The sequence below is a fragment of the Schistocerca cancellata genome, chromosome 3 (genome assembly GCF_023864275.1).
Source record: "Schistocerca cancellata isolate TAMUIC-IGC-003103 chromosome 3, iqSchCanc2.1, whole genome shotgun sequence".
NCBI classification, from domain to species: domain Eukaryota; kingdom Metazoa; phylum Arthropoda; class Insecta; order Orthoptera; family Acrididae; genus Schistocerca; species Schistocerca cancellata.
The window spans coordinates 149,943,150-149,965,871 of record NC_064628.1 but is presented as its reverse complement, the minus strand read 5'-3'; the positions used below and the strand labels follow the sequence as shown (position 1 = coordinate 149,965,871).

At 45.6% G+C, this 22,722-nt stretch overlaps 9 non-coding genes across 9 annotated transcripts; all 9 read left to right on the top strand.

Annotated features, from left to right (window-relative positions):
* The first annotated feature begins 2,169 nt into the window (after positions 1 to 2,169).
* On the top strand, positions 2,170 to 2,376 carry LOC126178539 (small nucleolar RNA U3). Its single transcript, XR_007536429.1, has one exon. It is a non-coding gene; the product is annotated as a small nucleolar RNA U3 (small nucleolar RNA).
* A 947-nt stretch (positions 2,377 to 3,323) lies between these two features.
* LOC126178621 (U5 spliceosomal RNA) lies at positions 3,324 to 3,442 on the top strand. The gene has a single exon (XR_007536506.1). It is a non-coding gene; the product is annotated as a U5 spliceosomal RNA (small nuclear RNA).
* A 2,431-nt stretch (positions 3,443 to 5,873) lies between these two features.
* Positions 5,874 to 6,080, top strand: LOC126178538 (small nucleolar RNA U3). Its single transcript, XR_007536428.1, has one exon. It is a non-coding gene; the product is annotated as a small nucleolar RNA U3 (small nucleolar RNA).
* Positions 6,081 to 7,027: 947 nt separating this feature from the next.
* On the top strand, positions 7,028 to 7,146 carry LOC126178620 (U5 spliceosomal RNA). Its single transcript, XR_007536505.1, has one exon. It is a non-coding gene; the product is annotated as a U5 spliceosomal RNA (small nuclear RNA).
* A 2,437-nt stretch (positions 7,147 to 9,583) lies between these two features.
* LOC126178537 (small nucleolar RNA U3) lies at positions 9,584 to 9,790 on the top strand. The gene has a single exon (XR_007536427.1). It is a non-coding gene; the product is annotated as a small nucleolar RNA U3 (small nucleolar RNA).
* A 947-nt stretch (positions 9,791 to 10,737) lies between these two features.
* LOC126178619 (U5 spliceosomal RNA) lies at positions 10,738 to 10,856 on the top strand. Its single transcript, XR_007536504.1, has one exon. It is a non-coding gene; the product is annotated as a U5 spliceosomal RNA (small nuclear RNA).
* Positions 10,857 to 13,286: 2,430 nt separating this feature from the next.
* LOC126178565 (small nucleolar RNA U3) lies at positions 13,287 to 13,493 on the top strand. Its single transcript, XR_007536454.1, has one exon. It is a non-coding gene; the product is annotated as a small nucleolar RNA U3 (small nucleolar RNA).
* Positions 13,494 to 14,440: 947 nt separating this feature from the next.
* On the top strand, positions 14,441 to 14,559 carry LOC126178618 (U5 spliceosomal RNA). Its single transcript, XR_007536503.1, has one exon. It is a non-coding gene; the product is annotated as a U5 spliceosomal RNA (small nuclear RNA).
* A 2,435-nt stretch (positions 14,560 to 16,994) lies between these two features.
* On the top strand, positions 16,995 to 17,201 carry LOC126178536 (small nucleolar RNA U3). The gene has a single exon (XR_007536426.1). It is a non-coding gene; the product is annotated as a small nucleolar RNA U3 (small nucleolar RNA).
* The last annotated feature ends 5,521 nt before the right edge of the window (positions 17,202 to 22,722 follow it).

The window sequence follows — 22,722 nt, the reverse complement described above, 5'->3', positions numbered from 1 at the left end:
TCTAGATGATTTGAGGGTGTTTACTTGCACTGCAGTTGCACAACAGCATATAAGCCGATATTTGGAAGTGAATGATGAATTGAGAGGCTTTGTAATAAATACTAGTATGTGATTAGTAGATTGTGTTTTGAAACCCAAAATTATTTTTTACCGCACAAGTTTGTGATTTGTAGGTATGATGTGAGTGAGATTTGGGCTGTAGATGGTGGTTAGTTGGGCAGGATGAGCATTTCAATTGTTTTCAATAGAGTGGATATTAGTGGCACTGGCTTGTTGCCATAATGTGGCATTGGTTCTTTGTTCATAACAGTGTACTCAGTTTTGTAGAAGATTTAGGTGAGAAAGAGACAGTTGTTGAATATGACATAGATAGCTAGAGATGAATTGAGTAGCAATTTCCTGGTAGTTGTAGTTTGGGTATGATGTGTCTCAGTGAGAGATAAATCTTGAAATGGAAGGGTTGTTCCTAGCTACAGTCTTGGAAACTATGTATCTGCTGTTGACTCCAATGTTTTCAAGATTACTTGTGTACAAAATTGGCCAGACTTTGCAGTTTCTTCTTCAGTAAATCAGTGGAAGGTGGTGCAGATAATGGTATAAATGTTCAGTGCCTCCTGTGAGTTGTTGATGCTGCTTGTCTTTTAAGTAAAATTGATAGGGGCTCTTGATTGACCCAGCCATAGACAGAGCTGGTGCATACTTGGCTTGAGAAGACTTTGGCCAGTAAATGATGAAATACCAACACATTGCTCACAACAAAGCTCCTTTCCCTGCATTCTAGTTTCCCTCGGGTATAGAGTGACATGATATTGGCAGATAATCACTTTGATCAGGCTGTTTGTTTTTTTTTTTAATGCTCTTTTACCAGAATCCATTCATAGTGATAACTATGTTCTCTGGTGGAACACGATGAGAACATTGTGTGAAGTGCACAGAAGTAGCTATTTGAGTGTGTGTGAAAATGTGAGGTAACCACTGTTACTCCTAAATTTCTGTGGAATTAAGTTTTCTGTGTGTGTCTGAAAATCCAAGTGGTTCAAGTTGGTAGTTTATTTGTTGCAAGCGAAAAAAGCTTTTTAGTAAACTGAGGCACTAGCATTAGTTTCCTGTTCACTGTGACAAGGAAGCTAGTATAAAAAGTAGTTTGTGGTTTTGTTTGCAAAGAAGTGCTCATGGGATGTAAGCACTGCTTGAGATTATTCTGAGATGATTTTTTGAGGGGGGGGGGGAGATTGCTAAACATCTAGCATTTTAGTAAGGAGCTTGTCGGAGTAGTCGTAAAATTGTTATTTTATGAGAAATTTCTTTATTCATAGCACATGGCCATCATAGTTGAAGCATAAAGATTGGCATGGTATGCGTAGGTCTGTAAAATGTCCTGACAGTGATGTTCACAGAGACTTGTTGTATACTTTGATTCTTCATCTGTTTAACAGTAGACATAAGAAATGTATTAGTGGAGCAAGTAGCTGTGAAATTACTGGCGTATGATTGATAGTATGGACGTGGCGCTGAGTGTAAGTGTTTGTTTAGCTGTGGGTGTTTTCATAATTGCCATGTGAGGAAAAGCAATACTCGTGATAGGCGAAAAGAGATACAGAGAGAAACACATTTATTGCGAGTATTATATATCAGCAGCTCTTGGGCGGGTATCAAGCTAGACGCAAAGTGAAACGAAAGAGGAAGTATGCATGAAAGTGGCGATATATCGACAAGAGTTTGCACTGTTAGGGTGAGGTGAATAAACTAGTGCGGTGCGAAAATTTTCGAAGAGAGAGGCGGCTTTAAAGAAAGCACAAGGGTCGTATGAACGCCGTCTTGTGTGTTTGTCTTTCAGTGGCTATTTGGCATGTCTGCTTGCGCCATAGGATGCTACTGTATGTGCCCCAGGCCCCCATCTAGCGGCCGGAGGTGCAAGCGGTGTTTACATACAGTCTCGCGTGAGGCAATGGTCTCTCATTTCGGAAGACAAGAAGCACTGGTAGCGCACAAAATAGCTGAGTGAGATCATGGCGGCCAAGTAAGAGTAGAAGTAGGTTCTTTGCAGAATGTCCGAGCTTAAGAAATTCTTCGATAAGTAAATCGCGAAATGTGAAGAGTGTGTCGTATTCTCGTAGGGCGTGTTGACGGTCTCGTGGCATAAGTAGCGAGCGGTGATAGCTTGCTAGCAAGATCATACTTCACAGGATCATTTCTGTAGTATGTCTTCAACTCTCTCTAGTTCAAAGCTGGAGTAGACGTAACCACGATGATGAGTGGTAGCACTGTCCCTGAGCGTGAGGCTTGCGATCGAGATTCATCGCATCTTGGTTGTAATCGATGATCGTTCACCACATTCTGAGGGATGTGGGAAGGGAATAGCGCTTTCCGAGTGGTGGTTTTATTATATAGAATAGAAGCAAGCATAAGTCATACTTTTGGTATCGGGACCCGCGTCGTTGCAGCAATGTCGCTACAGGTTGTGGAAGGACTTTGATTGCGACATGTCATGAAAGCCTTGTGGGAGTTTCTCGAGTGGCACGGGGACGAGCCATTTGATTTGGCCTGCTCCAAGTGCTAGGCTTGGATGACAACGACGTACTTTTGAGTTACAAGAATGAGTGAGCAACACAAGAAGAGTGCAATTGATGACCATAAACGGCTGACACACAACACAGTCTTGATAATCAGCACTAATGCATGATGTACGGAACATTTAGGAGGAGCGCGTTTGGCTAGCAAACATGAATTGAGTGATTTGCAAGGCACTGTTATCTGCAAGAAGGAATGCATGGAATTCGCAAATGAATAAGACTGGTTCAAATACTATCGACAGAAATTTTATTTCTGTTGTCAACTAGTATTAATTAGTTGTGTGGGAGCAGGGGGATATTTCCCTTGCACCATACATCTACATACAGGTTGCGTCTGATGTGGCCTAGTTTTGCGTTCAAAGAACTATCTAGTTGCCTGTTTTTTCAGTGAACGAGTGTGGTGGGGAGGAGAGAGATTAGTGTTAGATGCAGAGCAGTGCGGGCAGTTAGTTGTGTGTCTGACGGTGGGTCGCCGAGAGGAATTAGGCGTGCTGCCATCTGTCGGCAGGTGAGGTAATGAAGCAGCTTGAATGGTGACAGAAATGATGAAAATAGTTATCTAAAGAGTTTTATCGACGACATTTGGCAGACACGTATTTCAGCGCTGACAGTTAGTTTGGGGTGTGTGCTTGCATGGCACTGGAAGTCTGTTGACGGTAGAGAAGTAGACAAGACGGAAAGAATTTTCCGCGTTCTCGCGGAGAAGCAATAGAGAAGCAGCCATAAGTATTGAAGTGAGGGCTTTGATCGGCACTCTGGTTTCCCTTCAAAACGAATAAATCTTTCGCCTTTTACTAAAGATTTCCGTGGAGGGGAACATTAAATGAGTCTATAAGGTATTTTTCGTAGTGCTCGGCTATTGCTGAGCCATAATCACAAGTAAAACGTAATGTAATTAGCAAGAGGTAGGTTGTGTTGTGAGAATGAAGGGCGTGGAGTAGCGGATCACGTTGGATCAGGTAGATGCTTTTTTTAATTTGAAAATGCAATTGGCCGTTTCGTAGTATAATGAAACAAGTACATTTGCCCTGAAATGGCTTGCAGTGTGTTAGGCGATTGTGTAAAGAGAGAGAGAGAGAGCGCTATTTATTGTCCTGGAAACTCTTGGTGAACCCTTTCCGCATCTCAGTTCTAGATGATTTGAGGGTGTTTACTTGCACTGCAGTTGCACAACAGCATATAAGCCGATATTTGGAAGTGAATGATGAATTGAGAGGCTTTGTAATAAATACTAGTATGTGATTAGTAGATTGTGTTTTGAAACCCAAAATTATTTTTACCGCACAAGTTTGTGATTTGTAGGTATGATGTGAGTGAGATTTGGGCTGTAGATGGTGGTTAGTTGGGCAGGATGAGCATTTCAATTGTTTTCAATAGAGTGGATATTAGTGGCACTGGCTTGTTGCCATAATGTGGCATTGGTTCTTTGTTCATAACAGTGTACTCAGTTTTGTAGAAGATTTAGGTGAGAAAGAGACAGTTGTTGAATATGACATAGATAGCTAGAGATGAATTGAGTAGCAATTTCCTGGTAGTTGTAGTTTGGGTATGATGTGTCTCAGTGAGAGATAAATCTTGAAATGGAAGGGTTGTTCCTAGCTACAGTCTTGGAAACTATGTATCTGCTGTTGACTCCAATGTTTTCAAGATTACTTGTGTACAAAATTGGCCAGACTTTGCAGTTTCTTCTTCAGTAAATCAGTGGAAGGTGGTGCAGATAATGGTATAAATGTTCAGTGCCTCCTGTGAGTTGTTGATGCTGCTTGTCTTTTAAGTAAAATTGATAGGGGCTCTTGATTGACCCAGCCATAGACAGAGCTGGTGCATACTTGGCTTGAGAAGACTTTGGCCAGTAAATGATGAAATACCAACACATTGCTCACAACAAAGCTCCTTTCCCTGCATTCTAGTTTCCCTCGGGTATAGAGTGACATGATATTGGCAGATAATCACTTTGATCAGGCTGTTTGTTTTTTTTTTAATGCTCTTTTACCAGAATCCATTCATAGTGATAACTGTGTTCTCTGGTGGAACACGATGAGAACATTGTGTGAAGTGCACAGAAGTAGCTATTTGAGTGTGTGTGAAAATGTGAGGTAACCACTGTTACTCCTAAATTTCTGTGGAATTAAGTTTTCTGTGTGTGTCTGAAAATCCAAGTGGTTCAAGTTGGTAGTTTATTTGTTGCAAGCGAAAAAAGCTTTTTAGTAAACTGAGGCACTAGCATTAGTTTCCTGTTCACTGTGACAAGGAAGCTAGTATAAAAAGTAGTTTGTGGTTTTGTTTGCAAAGAAGTGCTCATGGGATGTAAGCACTGCTTGAGATTATTCTGAGATGATTTTTTGAGGGGGGGGGGGGGGAGATTGCTAAACATCTAGCATTTTAGTAAGGAGCTTGTCGGAGTAGTCGTAAAATTGTTATTTTATGAGAAATTTCTTTATTCATAGCACATGGCCATCATAGTTGAAGCATAAAGATTGGCATGGTATGCGTAGGTCTGTAAAATGTCCTGACAGTGATGTTCACAGAGACTTGTTGTATACTTTGATTCTTCATCTGTTTAACAGTAGACATAAGAAATGTATTAGTGGAGCAAGTAGCTGTGAAATTACTGGCGTATGATTGATAGTATGGACGTGGCGCTGAGTGTAAGTGTTTGTTTAGCTGTGGGTGTTTTCATAATTGCCATGTGAGGAAAAGCAATACTCGTGATAGGCGAAAAGAGATACAGAGAGAAACACATTTATTGCGAGTATTATATATCAGCAGCTCTTGGGCGGGTATCAAGCTAGACGCAAAGTGAAACGAAAGAGGAAGTATGCATGAAAGTGGCGATATATCGACAAGAGTTTGCACTGTTAGGGTGAGGTGAATAAACTAGTGCGGTGCGAAAATTTTCGAAGAGAGAGGCGGCTTTAAAGAAAGCACAAGGGTCGTATGAACGCCGTCTTGTGTGTTTGTCTTTCAGTGGCTATTTGGCATGTCTGCTTGCGCCATAGGATGCTACTGTATGTGCCCCAGGCCCCCATCTAGCGGCCGGAGGTGCAAGCGGTGTTTACATACAGTCTCGCGTGAGGCAATGGTCTCTCATTTCGGAAGACAAGAAGCACTGGTAGCGCACAAAATAGCTGAGTGAGATCATGGCGGCCAAGTAAGAGTAGAAGTAGGTTCTTTGCAGAATGTCCGAGCTTAAGAAATTCTTCGATAAGTAAATCGCGAAATGTGAAGAGTGTGTCGTATTCTCGTAGGGCGTGTTGACGGTCTCGTGGCATAAGTAGCGAGCGGTGATAGCTTGCTAGCAAGATCATACTTCACAGGATCATTTCTGTAGTATGTCTTCAACTCTCTCTAGTTCAAAGCTGGAGTAGACGTAACCACGATGATGAGTGGTAGCACTGTCCCTGAGCGTGAGGCTTGCGATCGAGATTCATCGCATCTTGGTTGTAATCGATGATCGTTCACCACATTCTGAGGGATGTGGGAAGGGAATAGCGCTTTCCGAGTGGTGGTTTTATTATATAGAATAGAAGCAAGCATAAGTCATACTTTTGGTATCGGGACCCGCGTCGTTGCAGCAATGTCGCTACAGGTTGTGGAAGGACTTTGATTGCGACATGTCATGAAAGCCTTGTGGGAGTTTCTCGAGTGGCACGGGGACGAGCCATTTGATTTGGCCTGCTCCAAGTGCTAGGCTTGGATGACAACGACGTACTTTTGAGTTACAAGAATGAGTGAGCAACACAAGAAGAGTGCAATTGATGACCATAAACGGCTGACACACAACACAGTCTTGATAATCAGCACTAATGCATGATGTACGGAACATTTAGGAGGAGCGCGTTTGGCTAGCAAACATGAATTGAGTGATTTGCAAGGCACTGTTATCTGCAAGAAGGAATGCATGGAATTCGCAAATGAATAAGACTGGTTCAAATACTATCGACAGAAATTTTATTTCTGTTGTCAACTAGTATTAATTAGTTGTGTGGGAGCAGGGGGATATTTCCCTTGCACCATACATCTACATACAGGTTGCGTCTGATGTGGCCTAGTTTTGCGTTCAAAGAACTATCTAGTTGCCTGTTTTTTCAGTGAACGAGTGTGGTGGGGAGGAGAGAGATTAGTGTTAGATGCAGAGCAGTGCGGGCAGTTAGTTGTGAGTCTGACGGTGGGTCGCCGAGAGGAATTAGGCGTGCTGCCATCTGTCGGCAGTTGAGGTAATGAAGCAGCTTGAATGGTGACAGAAATGATGAAAATAGTTATCTAAAGAGTAATATCGACGACATTTGGCAGACACGTATTTCAGCGCTGACAGTTAGTTTGGGGTGTGTGCTTGCATGGCACTGGAAGTCTGTTGACGGTAGAGAAGTAGACAAGACGGAAAGAATTTTCCGCGTTCTCGCGGAGAAGCAATAGAGAAGCAGCCATAAGTATTGAAGTGAGGGCTTTGATCGGCACTCTGGTTTCCCTTCAAAACGAATAAATCTTTCGCCTTTTACTAAAGATTTCCGTGGAGGGGAACATTAAATGAGTCTATAAGGTATTTTTCGTAGTGCTCGGCTATTGCTGAGCCATAATCACAAGTAAAACGTAATGTAATTAGCAAGAGGTAGGTTGTGTTGTGAGAATGAAGGGCGTGGAGTAGCGGATCACGTTGGATCAGGTAGATGCTTTTTTAATTTGAAAATGCAATTGGCCGTTTCGTAGTATAATGAAACAAGTACATTTGCCCTGAAATGGCTTGCAGTGTGTTAGGCGATTGTGTAAAGAGAGAGAGAGAGAGAGAGCGCTATTTATTGTCCTGGAAACTCTTGGTGAACCCTTTCCGCATCTCAGTTCTAGATGATTTGAGGGTGTTTACTTGCACTGCAGTTGCACAACAGCATATAAGCCGATATTTGGAAGTGAATGATGAATTGAGAGGCTTTGTAATAAATACTAGTATGTGATTAGTAGATTGTGTTTTGAAACCAAAAATTATTTTTACCGCACAAGTTTGTGATTTGTAGGTATGATGTGAGTGAGATTTGGGCTGTAGATGGTGGTTAGTTGGGCAGGATGAGCATTTCAATTGTTTTCAATAGAGTGGATATTAGTGGCACTGGCTTGTTGCCATAATGTGGCATTGGTTCTTTGTTCATAACAGTGTACTCAGTTTTGTAGAAGATTTAGGTGAGAAAGAGACAGTTGTTGAATATGACATAGATAGCTAGAGATGAATTGAGTAGCAATTTCCTGGTAGTTGTAGTTTGGGTATGATGTGTCTCAGTGAGAGATAAATCTTGAAATGGAAGGGTTGTTCCTAGCTACAGTCTTGGAAACTATGTATCTGCTGTTGACTCCAATGTTTTCAAGATTACTTGTGTACAAAATTGGCCAGACTTTGCAGTTTCTTCTTCAGTAAATCAGTGGAAGGTGGTGCAGATAATGGTATAAATGTTCAGTGCCTCCTGTGAGTTGTTGATGCTGCTTGTCTTTTAAGTAAAATTGATAGGGGCTCTTGATTGACCCAGCCATAGACAGAGCTGGTGCATACTTGGCTTGAGAAGACTTTGGCCAGTAAATGATGAAATACCAACACATTGCTCACAACAAAGCTCCTTTCCCTGCATTCTAGTTTCCCTCGGGTATAGAGTGACATGATATTGGCAGATAATCACTTTGATCAGGCTGTTTTTTTTTTTTTTTTTAATGCTCTTTTACCAGAATCCATTCATAGTGATAACTGTGTTCTCTGGTGGAACACGATGAGAACATTGTGTGAAGTGCACAGAAGTAGCTATTTGAGTGTGTGTGAAAATGTGAGGTAACCACTGTTACTCCTAAATTTCTGTGGAATTAAGTTTTCTGTGTGTGTCTGAAAATCCAAGTGGTTCAAGTTGGTAGTTTATTTGTTGCAAGCGAAAAAAGCTTTTTAGTAAACTGAGGCACTAGCATTAGTTTCCTGTTCACTGTGACAAGGAAGCTAGTATAAAAAGTAGTTTGTGGTTTTGTTTGCAAAGAAGTGCTCATGGGATGTAAGCACTGCTTGAGATTATTCTGAGATGATTTTTTGAGGGGGGGGGGGGGGAGATTGCTAAACATCTAGCATTTTAGTAAGGAGCTTGTCGGAGTAGTCGTAAAATTGTTATTTTATGAGAAATTTCTTTATTCATAGCACATGGCCATCATAGTTGAAGCATAAAGATTGGCATGGTATGCGTAGGTCTGTAAAATGTCCTGACAGTGATGTTCACAGAGACTTGTTGTATACTTTGATTCTTCATCTGTTTAACAGTAGACATAAGAAATGTATTAGTGGAGCAAGTAGCTGTGAAATTACTGGCGTATGATTGATAGTATGGACGTGGCGCTGAGTGTAAGTGTTTGTTTAGCTGTGGGTGTTTTCATAATTGCCATGTGAGGAAAAGCAATACTCGTGATAGGCGAAAAGAGATAGAGAGAGAAACACATTTATTGCGAGTATTATATATCAGCAGCTCTTGGGCGGGTATCAAGCTAGACGCAAAGTGAAACGAAAGAGGAAGTATGCATGAAAGTGGCGATATATCGACAAGAGTTTGCACTGTTAGGGTGAGGTGAATAAACTAGTGCGGTGCGAAAATTTTCGAAGAGAGAGGCGGCTTTAAAGAAAGCACAAGGGTCGTATGAACGCCGTCTTGTGTGTTTGTCTTTCAGTGGCTATTTGGCATGTCTGCTTGCGCCATAGGATGCTACTGTATGTGCCCCAGGCCCCCATCTAGCGGCCGGAGGTGCAAGCGGTGTTTACATACAGTCTCGCGTGAGGCAATGGTCTCTCATTTCGGAAGACAAGAAGCACTGGTAGCGCACAAAATAGCTGAGTGAGATCATGGCGGCCAAGTAAGAGTAGAAGTAGGTTCTTTGCAGAATGTCCGAGCTTAAGAAATTCTTCGATAAGTAAATCGCGAAATGTGAAGAGTGTGTCGTATTCTCGTAGGGCGTGTTGACGGTCTCGTGGCATAAGTAGCGAGTGGTGATAGCTTGCTAGCAAGATCATACTTCACAGGATCATTTCTGTAGTATGTCTTCAACTCTCTCTAGTTCAAAGCTGGAGTAGACGTAACCACGATGATGAGTGGTAGCACTGTCCCTGAGCGTGAGGCTTGCGATCGAGATTCATCGCATCTTGGTTGTAATCGATGATCGTTCACCACATTCTGAGGGATGTGGGAAGGGAATAGCGCTTTCCGAGTGGTGGTTTTATTATATAGAATAGAAGCAAGCATAAGTCATACTTTTGGTATCGGGACCCGCGTCGTTGCAGCAATGTCGCTACAGGTTGTGGAAGGACTTTGATTGCGACATGTCATGAAAGCCTTGTGGGAGTTTCTCGAGTGGCACGGGGACGAGCCATTTGATTTGGCCTGCTCCAAGTGCTAGGCTTGGATGACAACGACGTACTTTTGAGTTACAAGAATGAGTGAGCAACACAAGAAGAGTGCAATTGATGACCATAAACGGCTGACACACAACACAGTCTTGATAATCAGCACTAATGCATGATGTACGGAACATTTAGGAGGAGCGCGTTTGGCTAGCAAACATGAATTGAGTGATTTGCAAGGCACTGTTATCTGCAAGAAGGAATGCATGGAATTCGCAAATGAATAAGACTGGTTCAAATACTATCGACAGAAATTTTATTTCTGTTGTCAACTAGTATTAATTAGTTGTGTGGGAGCAGGGGGATATTTCCCTTGCACCATACATCTACATACAGGTTGCGTCTGATGTGGCCTAGTTTTGCGTTCAAAGAACTATCTAGTTGCCTGTTTTTTCAGTGAACGAGTGTGGTGGGGAGGAGAGAGATTAGTGTTAGATGCAGAGCAGTGCGGGCAGTTAGTTGTGTGTCTGACGGTGGGTCGCCGAGAGGAATTAGGCGTGCTGCCATCTGTCGGCAGGTGAGGTAATGAAGCAGCTTGAATGGTGACAGAAATGATGAAAATAGTTATCTAAAGAGTAATATCGACGACATTTGGCAGACACGTATTTCAGCGCTGACAGTTAGTTTGGGGTGTGTGCTTGCATGGCACTGGAAGTCTGTTGACGGTAGAGAAGTAGACAAGACGGAAAGAATTTTCCGCGTTCTCGCGGAGAAGCAATAGAGAAGCAGCCATAAGTATTGAAGTGAGGGCTTTGATCGGCACTCTGGTTTCCCTTCAAAACGAATAAATCTTTCGCCTTTTACTAAAGATTTCCGTGGAGGGGAACATTAAATGAGTCTATAAGGTATTTTTCGTAGTGCTCGGCTATTGCTGAGCCATAATCACAAGTAAAACGTAATGTAATTAGCAAGAGGTAGGTTGTGTTGTGAGAATGAAGGGCGTGGAGTAGCGGATCACGTTGGATCAGGTAGATGCTTTTTTTTAATTTGAAAATGCAATTGGCCGTTTCGTAGTATAATGAAACAAGTACATTTGCCCTGAAATGGCTTGCAGTGTGTTAGGCGATTGTGTAAAGAGAGAGAGAGAGAGCGCTATTTATTGTCCTGGAAACTCTTGGTGAACCCTTTCCGCATCTCAGTTCTAGATGATTTGAGGGTGTTTACTTGCACTGCAGTTGCACAACAGCATATAAGCCGATATTTGGAAGTGAATGATGAATTGAGAGGCTTTGTAATAAATACTAGTATGTGATTAGTAGATTGTGTTTTGAAACCCAAAATTATTTTTACCGCACAAGTTTGTGATTTGTAGGTATGATGTGAGTGAGATTTGGGCTGTAGATGGTGGTTAGTTGGGCAGGATGAGCATTTCAATTGTTTTCAATAGAGTGGATATTAGTGGCACTGGCTTGTTGCCATAATGTGGCATTGGTTCTTTGTTCATAACAGTGTACTCAGTTTTGTAGAAGATTTAGGTGAGAAAGAGACAGTTGTTGAATATGACATAGATAGCTAGAGATGAATTGAGTAGCAATTTCCTGGTAGTTGTAGTTTGGGTATGATGTGTCTCAGTGAGAGATAAATCTTGAAATGGAAGGGTTGTTCCTAGCTACAGTCTTGGAAACTATGTATCTGCTGTTGACTCCAATGTTTTCAAGATTACTTGTGTACAAAATTGGCCAGACTTTGCAGTTTCTTCTTCAGTAAATCAGTGGAAGGTGGTGCAGATAATGGTATAAATGTTCAGTGCCTCCTGTGAGTTGTTGATGCTGCTTGTCTTTTAAGTAAAATTGATAGGGGCTCTTGATTGACCCAGCCATAGACAGAGCTGGTGCATACTTGGCTTGAGAAGACTTTGGCCAGTAAATGATGAAATACCAACACATTGCTCACAACAAAGCTCCTTTCCCTGCATTCTAGTTTCCCTCGGGTATAGAGTGACATGATATTGGCAGATAATCACTTTGATCAGGCTGTTTGTTTTTTTTTTTAATGCTCTTTTACCAGAATCCATTCATAGTGATAACTGTGTTCTCTGGTGGAACACGATGAGAACATTGTGTGAAGTGCACAGAAGTAGCTATTTGAGTGTGTGTGAAAATGTGAGGTAACCACTGTTACTCCTAAATTTCTGTGGAATTAAGTTTTCTGTGTGTGTCTGAAAATCCAAGTGGTTCAAGTTGGTAGTTTATTTGTTGCAAGCGAAAAAAGCTTTTTAGTAAACTGAGGCACTAGCATTAGTTTCCTGTTCACTGTGACAAGGAAGCTAGTATAAAAAGTAGTTTGTGGTTTTGTTTGCAAAGAAGTGCTCATGGGATGTAAGCACTGCTTGAGATTATTCTGAGATGATTTTTTGAGGGGGGGGGGGAGATTGCTAAACATCTAGCATTTTAGTAAGGAGCTTGTCGGAGTAGTCGTAAAATTGTTATTTTATGAGAAATTTCTTTATTCATAGCACATGGCCATCATAGTTGAAGCATAAAGATTGGCATGGTATGCGTAGGTCTGTAAAATGTCCTGACAGTGATGTTCACAGAGACTTGTTGTATACTTTGATTCTTCATCTGTTTAACAGTAGACATAAGAAATGTATTAGTGGAGCAAGTAGCTGTGAAATTACTGGCGTATGATTGATAGTATGGACGTGGCGCTGAGTGTAAGTGTTTGTTTAGCTGTGGGTGTTTTCATAATTGCCATGTGAGGAAAAGCAATACTCGTGATAGGCGAAAAGAGATACAGAGAGAAACACATTTATTGCGAGTATTATATATCAGCAGCTCTTGGGCGGGTATCAAGCTAGACGCAAAGTGAAACGAAAGAGGAAGTATGCATGAAAGTGGCGATATATCGACAAGAGTTTGCACTGTTAGGGTGAGGTGAATAAACTAGTGCGGTGCGAAAATTTTCGAAGAGAGAGGCGGCTTTAAAGAAAGCACAAGAGTCGTATGAACGCCGTCTTGTGTGTTTGTCTTTCAGTGGCTATTTGGCATGTCTGCTTGCGCCATAGGATGCTACTGTATGTGCCCCAGGCCCCCATCTAGCGGCCGGAGGTGCAAGCGGTGTTTACATACAGTCTCGCGTGAGGCAATGGTCTCTCATTTCGGAAGACAAGAAGCACTGGTAGCGCACAAAATAGCTGAGTGAGATCATGGCGGCCAAGTAAGAGTAGAAGTAGGTTCTTTGCAGAATGTCCGAGCTTAAGAAATTCTTCGATAAGTAAATCGCGAAATGTGAAGAGTGTGTCGTATTCTCGTAGGGCGTGTTGACGGTCTCGTGGCATAAGTAGCGAGTGGTGATAGCTTGCTAGCAAGATCATACTTCACAGGATCATTTCTGTAGTATGTCTTCAACTCTCTCTAGTTCAAAGCTGGAGTAGACGTAACCACGATGATGAGTGGTAGCACTGTCCCTGAGCGTGAGGCTTGCGATCGAGGTTCATCGCATCTTGGTTGTAATCGATGATCGTTCACCACATTCTGAGGGATGTGGGAAGGGAATAGCGCTTTCCGAGTGGTGGTTTTATTATATAGAATAGAAGCAAGCATAAGTCATACTTTTGGTATCGGGACCCGCGTCGTTGCAGCAATGTCGCTACAGGTTGTGGAAGGACTTTGATTGCGACATGTCATGAAAGCCTTGTGGGAGTTTCTCGAGTGGCACGGGGACGAGCCATTTGATTTGGCCTGCTCCAAGTGCTAGGCTTGGATGACAACGACGTACTTTTGAGTTACAAGAATGAGTGAGCAACACAAGAAGAGTGCAATTGATGACCATAAACGGCTGACACACAACACAGTCTTGATAATCAGCACTAATGCATGATGTACGGAACATTTAGGAGGAGCGCGTTTGGCTAGCAAACATGAATTGAGTGATTTGCAAGGCACTGTTATCTGCAAGAAGGAATGCATGGAATTCGCAAATGAATAAGACTGGTTCAAATACTATCGACAGAAATTTTATTTCTGTTGTCAACTAGTATTAATTAGTTGTGTGGGAGCAGGGGGATATTTCCCTTGCACCATACATCTACATACAGGTTGCGTCTGATGTGGCCTAGTTTTGCGTTCAAAGAACTATCTAGTTGCCTGTTTTTTCAGTGAACGAGTGTGGTGGGGAGGAGAGAGATTAGTGTTAGATGCAGAGCAGTGCGGGCAGTTAGTTGTGTGTCTGACGGTGGGTCGCCGAGAGGAATTAGGCGTGCTGCCATCTGTCGGCAGGTGAGGTAATGAAGCAGCTTGAATGGTGACAGAAATGATGAAAATAGTTATCTAAAGAGTAATATCGACGACATTTGGCAGACACGTATTTCAGCGCTGACAGTTAGTTTGGGGTGTGTGCTTGCATGGCACTGGAAGTCTGTTGACGGTAGAGAAGTAGACAAGACGGAAAGAATTTTCCGCGTTCTCGCGGAGAAGCAATAGAGAAGCAGCCATAAGTATTGAAGTGAGGGCTTTGATCGGCACTCTGGTTTCCCTTCAAAACGAATAAATCTTTCGCCTTTTACTAAAGATTTCCGTGGAGGGGAACATTAAATGAGTCTATAAGGTATTTTTCGTAGTGCTCGGCTATTGCTGAGCCATAATCACAAGTAAAACGTAATGTAATTAGCAAGAGGTAGGTTGTGTTGTGAGAATGAAGGGCGTGGAGTAGCGGATCACGTTGGATCAGGTAGATGCTTTTTTAATTTGAAAATGCAATTGGCCGTTTCGTAGTATAATGAAACAAGTACATTTGCCCTGAAATGGCTTGCAGTGTGTTAGGCGATTGTGTAAAGAGAGAGAGAGAGAGAGAGCGCTATTTATTGTCCTGGAAACTCTTGGTGAACCCTTTCCGCATCTCAGTTCTAGATGATTTGAGGGTGTTTACTTGCACTGCAGTTGCACAACAGCATATAAGCCGATATTTGGAAGTGAATGATGAATTGAGAGGCTTTGTAATAAATACTAGTATGTGATTAGTAGATTGTGTTTTGAAACCCAAAATTATTTTTACCGCACAAGTTTGTGATTTGTAGGTATGATGTGAGTGAGATTTGGGCTGTAGATGGTGGTTAGTTGGGCAGGATGAGCATTTCAATTGTTTTCAATAGAGTGGATATTAGTGGCACTGGCTTGTTGCCATAATGTGGCATTGGTTCTTTGTTCATAACAGTGTACTCAGTTTTGTAGAAGATTTAGGTGAGAAAGAGACAGTTGTTGAATATGACATAGATAGCTAGAGATGAATTGAGTAGCAATTTCCTGGTAGTTGTAGTTTGGGTATGATGTGTCTCAGTGAGAGATAAATCTTGAAATGGAAGGGTTGTTCCTAGCTACAGTCTTGGAAACTATGTATCTGCTGTTGACTCCAATGTTTTCAAGATTACTTGTGTACAAAATTGGCCAGACTTTGCAGTTTCTTCTTCAGTAAATCAGTGGAAGGTGGTGCAGATAATGGTATAAATGTTCAGTGCCTCCTGTGAGTTGTTGATGCTGCTTGTCTTTTAAGTAAAATTGATAGGGGCTTTTGATTGACCCAGCCATAGACAGAGCTGGTGCATACTTGGCTTGAGAAGACTTTGGCCAGTAAATGATGAAATACCAACACATTGCTCACAACAAAGCTCCTTTCCCTGCATTCTAGTTTCCCTCGGGTATAGAGTGACATGATATTGGCAGATAATCACTTTGATCAGGCTGTTTGTTTTTTTTTTTTAATGCTCTTTTACCAGAATCCATTCATAGTGATAACTGTGTTCTCTGGTGGAACACGATGAGAACATTGTGTGAAGTGCACAGAAGTAGCTATTTGAGTGTGTGTGAAAATGTGAGGTAACCACTGTTACTCCTAAATTTCTGTGGAATTAAGTTTTCTGTGTGTGTCTGAAAATCCAAGTGGTTCAAGTTGGTAGTTTATTTGTTGCAAGCGAAAAAAGCTTTTTAGTAAACTGAGGCACTAGCATTAGTTTCCTGTTCACTGTGACAAGGAAGCTAGTATAAAAAGTAGTTTGTGGTTTTGTTTGCAAAGAAGTGCTCATGGGATGTAAGCACTGCTTGAGATTATTCTGAGATGATTTTTTGAGGGTGGGGGGGGGAGATTGCTAAACATCTAGCATTTTAGTAAGGAGCTTGTCGGAGTAGTCGTAAAATTGTTATTTTATGAGAAATTTCTTTATTCATAGCACATGGCCATCATAGTTGAAGCATAAAGATTGGCATGGTATGCGTAGGTCTGTAAAATGTCCTGACAGTGATGTTCACAGAGACTTGTTGTATACTTTGATTCTTCATCTGTTTAACAGTAGACATAAGAAATGTATTAGTGGAGCAAGTAGCTGTGAAATTACTGGCGTATGATTGATAGTATGGACGTGGCGCTGAGTGTAAGTGTTTGTTTAGCTGTGGGTGTTTTCATAATTGCCATGTGAGGAAAAGCAATACTCGTGATAGGCGAAAAGAGATACAGAGAGAAACACATTTATTGCGAGTATTATATATCAGCAGCTCTTGGGCGGGTATCAAGCTAGACGCAAAGTGAAACGAAAGAGGAAGTATGCATGAAAGTGGCGATATATCGACAAGAGTTTGCACTGTTAGGGTGAGGTGAATAAACTAGTGCGGTGCGAAAATTTTCGAAGAGAGAGGCGGCTTTAAAGAAAGCACAAGAGTCGTATGAACGCCGTCTTGTGTGTTTGTCTTTCAGTGGCTATTTGGCATGTCTGCTTGCGCCATAGGATGCTACTGTATGTGCCCCAGGCCCCCATCTAGCGGCCGGAGGTGCAAGCGGTGTTTACATACAGTCTCGCGTGAGGCAATGGTCTCTCATTTCGGAAGACAAGAAGCACTGGTAGCGCACAAAATAGCTGAGTGAGATCATGGCGGCCAAGTAAGAGTAGAAGTAGGTTCTTTGCAGAATGTCCGAGCTTAAGAAATTCTTCGATAAGTAAATCGCGAAATGTGAAGAGTGTGTCGTATTCTCGTAGGGCGTGTTGACGGTCTCGTGGCATAAGTAGCGAGCGGTGATAGCTTGCTAGCAAGATCATACTTCACAGGATCATTTCTGTAGTATGTCTTCAACTCTCTCTAGTTCAAAGCTGGAGTAGACGTAACCACGATGATGAGTGGTAGCACTGTCCCTGAGCGTGAGGCTTGCGATCGAGATTCATCGCATCTTGGTTGTAATCGATGATCGTTCACCACATTCTGAGGGATGTGGGAAGGGAATAGCGCTTTCCGAGTGGTGGTTTTATTATATAGAATAGAAGCAAGCATAAGTCATACTTTTGGTATCGGGACCCGCGTCGTTGCAGCAATGTCGCTACAGGTTGTGGAAGGACTTTGATTGCGACATGTCATGAAAGCCTTGTGGGAGTTTCTCGAGTGGCACGGGGACGAGCCATTTGATTTGGCCTGCTCCAAGTGCTAGGCTTGGATGACAACGACGTACTTTTGAGTTACAAGAATGAGTGAGCAACACAAGAAGAGTGCAATTGATGACCATAAACGGCTGACACACAACACAGTCTTGATAATCAGCACTAATGCATGATGTACGGAACATTTAGGAGGAGCGCGTTTGGCTAGCAAACATGAATTGAGTGATTTGCAAGGCACTGTTATCTGCAAGAAGGAATGCATGGAATTCGCAAATGAATAAGACTGGTTCAAATACTATCGACAGAAATTTTATTTCTGTTGTCAACTAGTATTAATTAGTTGTGTGGGAGCAGGGGGATATTTCCCTTGCACCATACATCTACATACAGGTTGCGTCTGATGTGGCCTAGTTTTGCGTTCAAAGAACTATCTAGTTGCCTGTTTTTTCAGTGAACGAGTGTGGTGGGGAGGAGAGAGATTAGTGTTAGATGCAGAGCAGTGCGGGCAGTTAGTTGTGTGTCTGACGGTGGGTCGCCGAGAGGAATTAGGCGTGCTGCCATCTGTCGGCAGGTGAGGTAATGAAGCAGCTTGAATGGTGACAGAAATGATGAAAATAGTTATCTAAAGAGTAATATCGACGACATTTGGCAGACACGTATTTCAGCGCTGACAGTTAGTTTGGGGTGTGTGCTTGCATGGCACTGGAAGTCTGTTGACGGTAGAGAAGTAGACAAGACGGAAAGAATTTTCCGCGTTCTCGCGGAGAAGCAATAGAGAAGCAGCCATAAGTATTGAAGTGAGGGCTTTGATCGGCACATCTAGAGGGTTGGATCCCCTCCTTCGAAAGCGGTCAGATTGCAAAGCCTGGGCGACTCTCAGGGTGGAATCACCGTTTTCGAAGATTGTGTTGTCTGTCTGTCTGTCTGTTGGTCTGCCCGCCCGCTGCTTGCTGCTACCGCTGTCCGTCCGTCTGCCTGCCTGCCTGCCTGCCTGCCAGCCAGCCTCCCTGCCGGCTCGCTGTCCATCGCCGTCGTCGTCACTGCCGCCGCCGCCGCCGCCGCCGCCGCCGCTGCTGCCGCCGCCGCCGCCTGCTCCACGTCCGTCTGTCCGTCGCCGCCGCCGCCGCCGCCGCCGCCTGCTGCACGTCCGTCTGTCCATCGCCGTTCGTCTGCAATGAGTGTTCCCACCTCTACCGTCATCTACACCTCCCCCTCCCCCTCTCCCACAGTCACCTCCTGGAGTGCCGCCCCTGGCCTCCCTCCTTTCACCTCCCCTTCCCTTCCCCCACTTACCCATCCCCCTATCTCCTCCCCTGCTGTATACCCGCACCTCTACACCCTTCCTCCAGCCTCTACACCCTCAACAGCTCCCACTACTACCCCCGCCCTCACGTACGCCTCTGTTGCCGCCTCTGCTGCCGCCCCTCAGGTGGTTGGCTTCCCGTCTCTAGCCGACCCCGTCGCTTCGTCTTCTGCGTCTCCCGCACGCATCACGTCGCGCCGAGCCACCATCGCCACCACTGAACCAGCTGCTTCTCCCGGTGCCTCCACTACGCCACAGGGATCTGCCACCCGCCACCTCCCTCTCCTCCCCATTCCTCTCCCCTCCTCCCAGCCTCCTGTCTCCAAAAAACCCCAAAAGCGCGTCCTTCCCGACTCTGCTCCCGCCACTTCCCACAAAAAATCAACACCACCTCCCCCTCCCCCTGCCGTCACCATGGACACCACCCCTCCTCCTGCCACCCATCCCTTGGCCCCCACCCTCCACACCTTTGTCCTGTCAACTCCCAATCCTAAGTTCCTCGACGCTCGTACCCTCGCCAAGGAAATACGAAAGTACTTGCCTGGTGCTCCCATCTCCCAACTCATTCCCCGCAGGGACTCAGTCCTTATCAAGTCCCCGTCCCCATCCTTTCACACAGACCTCCTGCAAAAACTCCCCCGAGTTATGTTTGGCCCCCACGCCTCTCTGACACCCTTCCTTTCCGCTTCCACTCCTCGTCAGCCCCAACCTCCCCGTCGCCCCCCCACCTACACCGCTGTGATCACCAAGCTCAGCCCGGTGATCACGGAGGATGAGGTGTTGGTAGAACTGAACTCCCACCCGGACTTGGAAATCCGCTCGGCCCGCCGTATCCACAACGCCTCTGGTCCCACCTACCTCATGCGGGTATTCTCTGAGTCTGCCCCGTCCATAGACCATCTCCTCACCCAGGGTGCCCTGATATACCACCGTCGCCACCCTGTTGAATCCTCCAAATCCCCTCCCCAATCCTACCGTTGCCAGCGGTGCCTGATGTACAACGACCACCTGACTCCCAACTGCAAAAACCCCCCCACCTGTCCCCATTGCAAGGCCTCCCACTTTCTTAAGAACTGCCCCAACCTCGATGCTCCTCCTTCCTGTAATACCTGCAATGGCCCCCATCCCACTTACTCCCACAAGTGTGAAGCTAAACCCCCTCCCGCCACCCCTGAACTTACAGTCCCCGTTCGTCCCGTTGATCCCCCTGTCCATCCCAACAATTCCCTCCGTCCACCCCCCACGGCCGAGGACGTCATCCGGTTTATTACCGTTGTCCTCCAAAACATTCACCCTTTTCAGCGCCCCCACACCTTCCACCAAATATCCCTTGCTGCTCGCTCCGTTTTCCACCTGAACACCTTCGCCACTTACTCCCACAACCAAGCCCACTTCACCTTCACCCGCCTCGACACCCTAGTTTAAGTCTCTTCCCTTCCCTCTCTTCCCCCCCCTCCTTCCCGTCATGGCGCGGCATGAGCCTCGCATCCTCTTCCAGAACATTCGCTCCTTCCGCTCCAACAAATACCTCCTCATGCACACCCTCTCCCACCACCAGGTCGACACCTTCCTCTTGAACGAAACCTTTCTCCAGCCTCACCACTCTATCCGCACCTCCCCCTATAACCTCCACCGCACTGACGCTCCTGGTCCTCGTGCGCAGGGTGGAGTCGCGATTGGCCACCTTAAGCATATCCCCGTCCGGCCGCAGCCTCTCCTCAATGACCCTACTGAACACCTTATCCTTAGCGTCTTCTTCCCCTCCCTCACCATTACCTGTGCCACAATCTATGTCCGCCCCGCTGCTCCTCTTCCTTATGACTTCATCTCACACATTGACCGCACCTTCTCCACCTATGTGATTGCCGCCGACCTCAACATTCATAGCCGCACTCCTGCTGCCCTTCGGCAGTGGCATCAGTTCCTCTCCACGATCCAAGGTGACCTTGTTCCTCTTCCCCAGCACACCCGACCCGAAAGTAACACCACCCCCGATGTTGTCATTGCCTCCGCCAACCTCCTTGGGCGTATCACTGTCGCCGTCCTTGACCCCACAGGTAGCGATCACCTTCCTGCCCTTCTCACCGTAAAGTCTGCTCACCGCCCCCCTCCGGCTCCGCACCCTGCACCCCCTCCCAAGGTCGTCCATGACTATCGCCGTGCCAACTGGGTTGCCTACCGGGATTTCATCTCCACCCAGGTCGAAAGCCACCCTCTTACCTATCGCCATCCCGACGACATCATCCACGCCTCTTCCTTCCTTCAGAAGGTAATTACTGACGCCGTGGAGGCCCATGTTCCTACAAAGACCATCCACCCACACCGTCCCACTCTCCCTCCGCGGGCTGTCCTCCTCCTCCATGAATCCCGCCGCCTCTATCGCTCCTTCCTGCGCACTCGTGACAGGGATACACTCCAACGCCACCGGCAAATACAGCGACACGTACGGAACCTTATTACAGCAACGAAACGCCGAGACTGGCGCCAGACCTGCACACGACTCAACGCCACCCTCCCTATCAACTCCTCCAAGTACTGGTCCGCCTTCCATCGCCTTACTGGTTCCCTTTCTGCTCCCAGCTACCCCCTTCTCCATAACGATCGCCCCCTTCCTGACAACCTCAGTAAGGCCAACCACTTCGCTTCCCACCTTTCCGAGGTCTTCTCCATCCCCGATGATCCCCACTTTGATTATTCTCTTTTCCCCGCCGTCATGGAACGTGCCGATACCTCGGTCGCTCCACTTGCTCCTAGTCTCCAGTACTTGGGGCAGTTGCCCCCCTCCAACATAAACACTCCTATCACGGCACAAGACATTAAACTTATCCTCCGGTCCAAACGCAACACAGCCCCTGGTCACGACTGTGTCACCTACCGGCACCTTCGCGAAAGCCCCTATTCCTTCCTGACTGTCCTCGCCCAACTCTATAATGTCGTCCTCTCTACTGGCTTCTACCCTGACCTGTGGAAGACCTCCCGCATCCTCTTATTCCTCAAACCCAACAAACCCCCTTCTGCCGCCTCTTCCTATCGCCCCATCTGCCTCACCTCCGTCTTCAGTAAGGTCCTTGAATCCATCCTCTCCCGCCGTATCCATCAGCACCTTTCTCAACACCACCTCCTCCCCCTTACCCAGTGTGGCTTCCGACCCTCCTTCTCTGCTGACGACCAACTCCTCAACCTTGTTCACCTTCTGTCCCTCCAGCTCAACTCCCGCCGCTCCGCCATTTTTGTTTCCCTTGACCTCCAAAATGCCTATGACCGTGTATGGCATCCCGGTCTCCTGTTTAAACTCCAAACCTACGCCCTGCCTATCAATTTTGTCCGTCTGGTCGCTTCCTTCCTCTCGCACCGTCCTTCCTATGTCACCCTCCACAACACCAATTCCCGTATCTTTTATCCCACGGCTGGCGTCCCCCAGGGTTCAGTCCTCTCCCCTCTCCTCTATCTCTTGTATACAGCTGATATGCCCAAGCCACCCCCACCAGTCCACCTTCTCCAGTATGCTGATGACACCGCCTTCCTTGCTCTCTATCCTACCCTTCAACGGTCTCAACGTACCCTCCAAACCCACCTTAACCAGTTCACCACTTGGTGTAACCAGTGGTTCCTCCGTCTCAACCCCTCCAAAACCCAGGCAATCATCATAGGCCGCACCACTCGCTCCTTTCGCCTCCATGATTTCTACCTCACCCTTTATGGTCGTCCTATCCAACTCACCCCCACCCTGAAATACCTTGGCCTCACCCTTGACCGACACCTCACCTGGACCCCTCATCTCCTGACCATCCAGCAGAAAGCCCATTCCCGCCTCCGCCTTCTGAAACTCCTGTCTGGCCGGACCTGGGGATTGCATCCTTCTACCATCCTCCACACCTACAAATCCCTCATCCGTCCTATCCTCTGTTATGCCAGCGTTGCCTGGATTTCCGCACCCACCCGCTTTTACAAGGCCCTCCAAGTCCTTGAACGCCATGCGCTCCGCCTTGCCTTCCGTATCCGCCTTCCTTCCCCCACACGGCTCCTGTATGAACTGATCCCCTTCCCCCACCTCCTCCTGTTCCTCCAACATCTCCGCATCCTT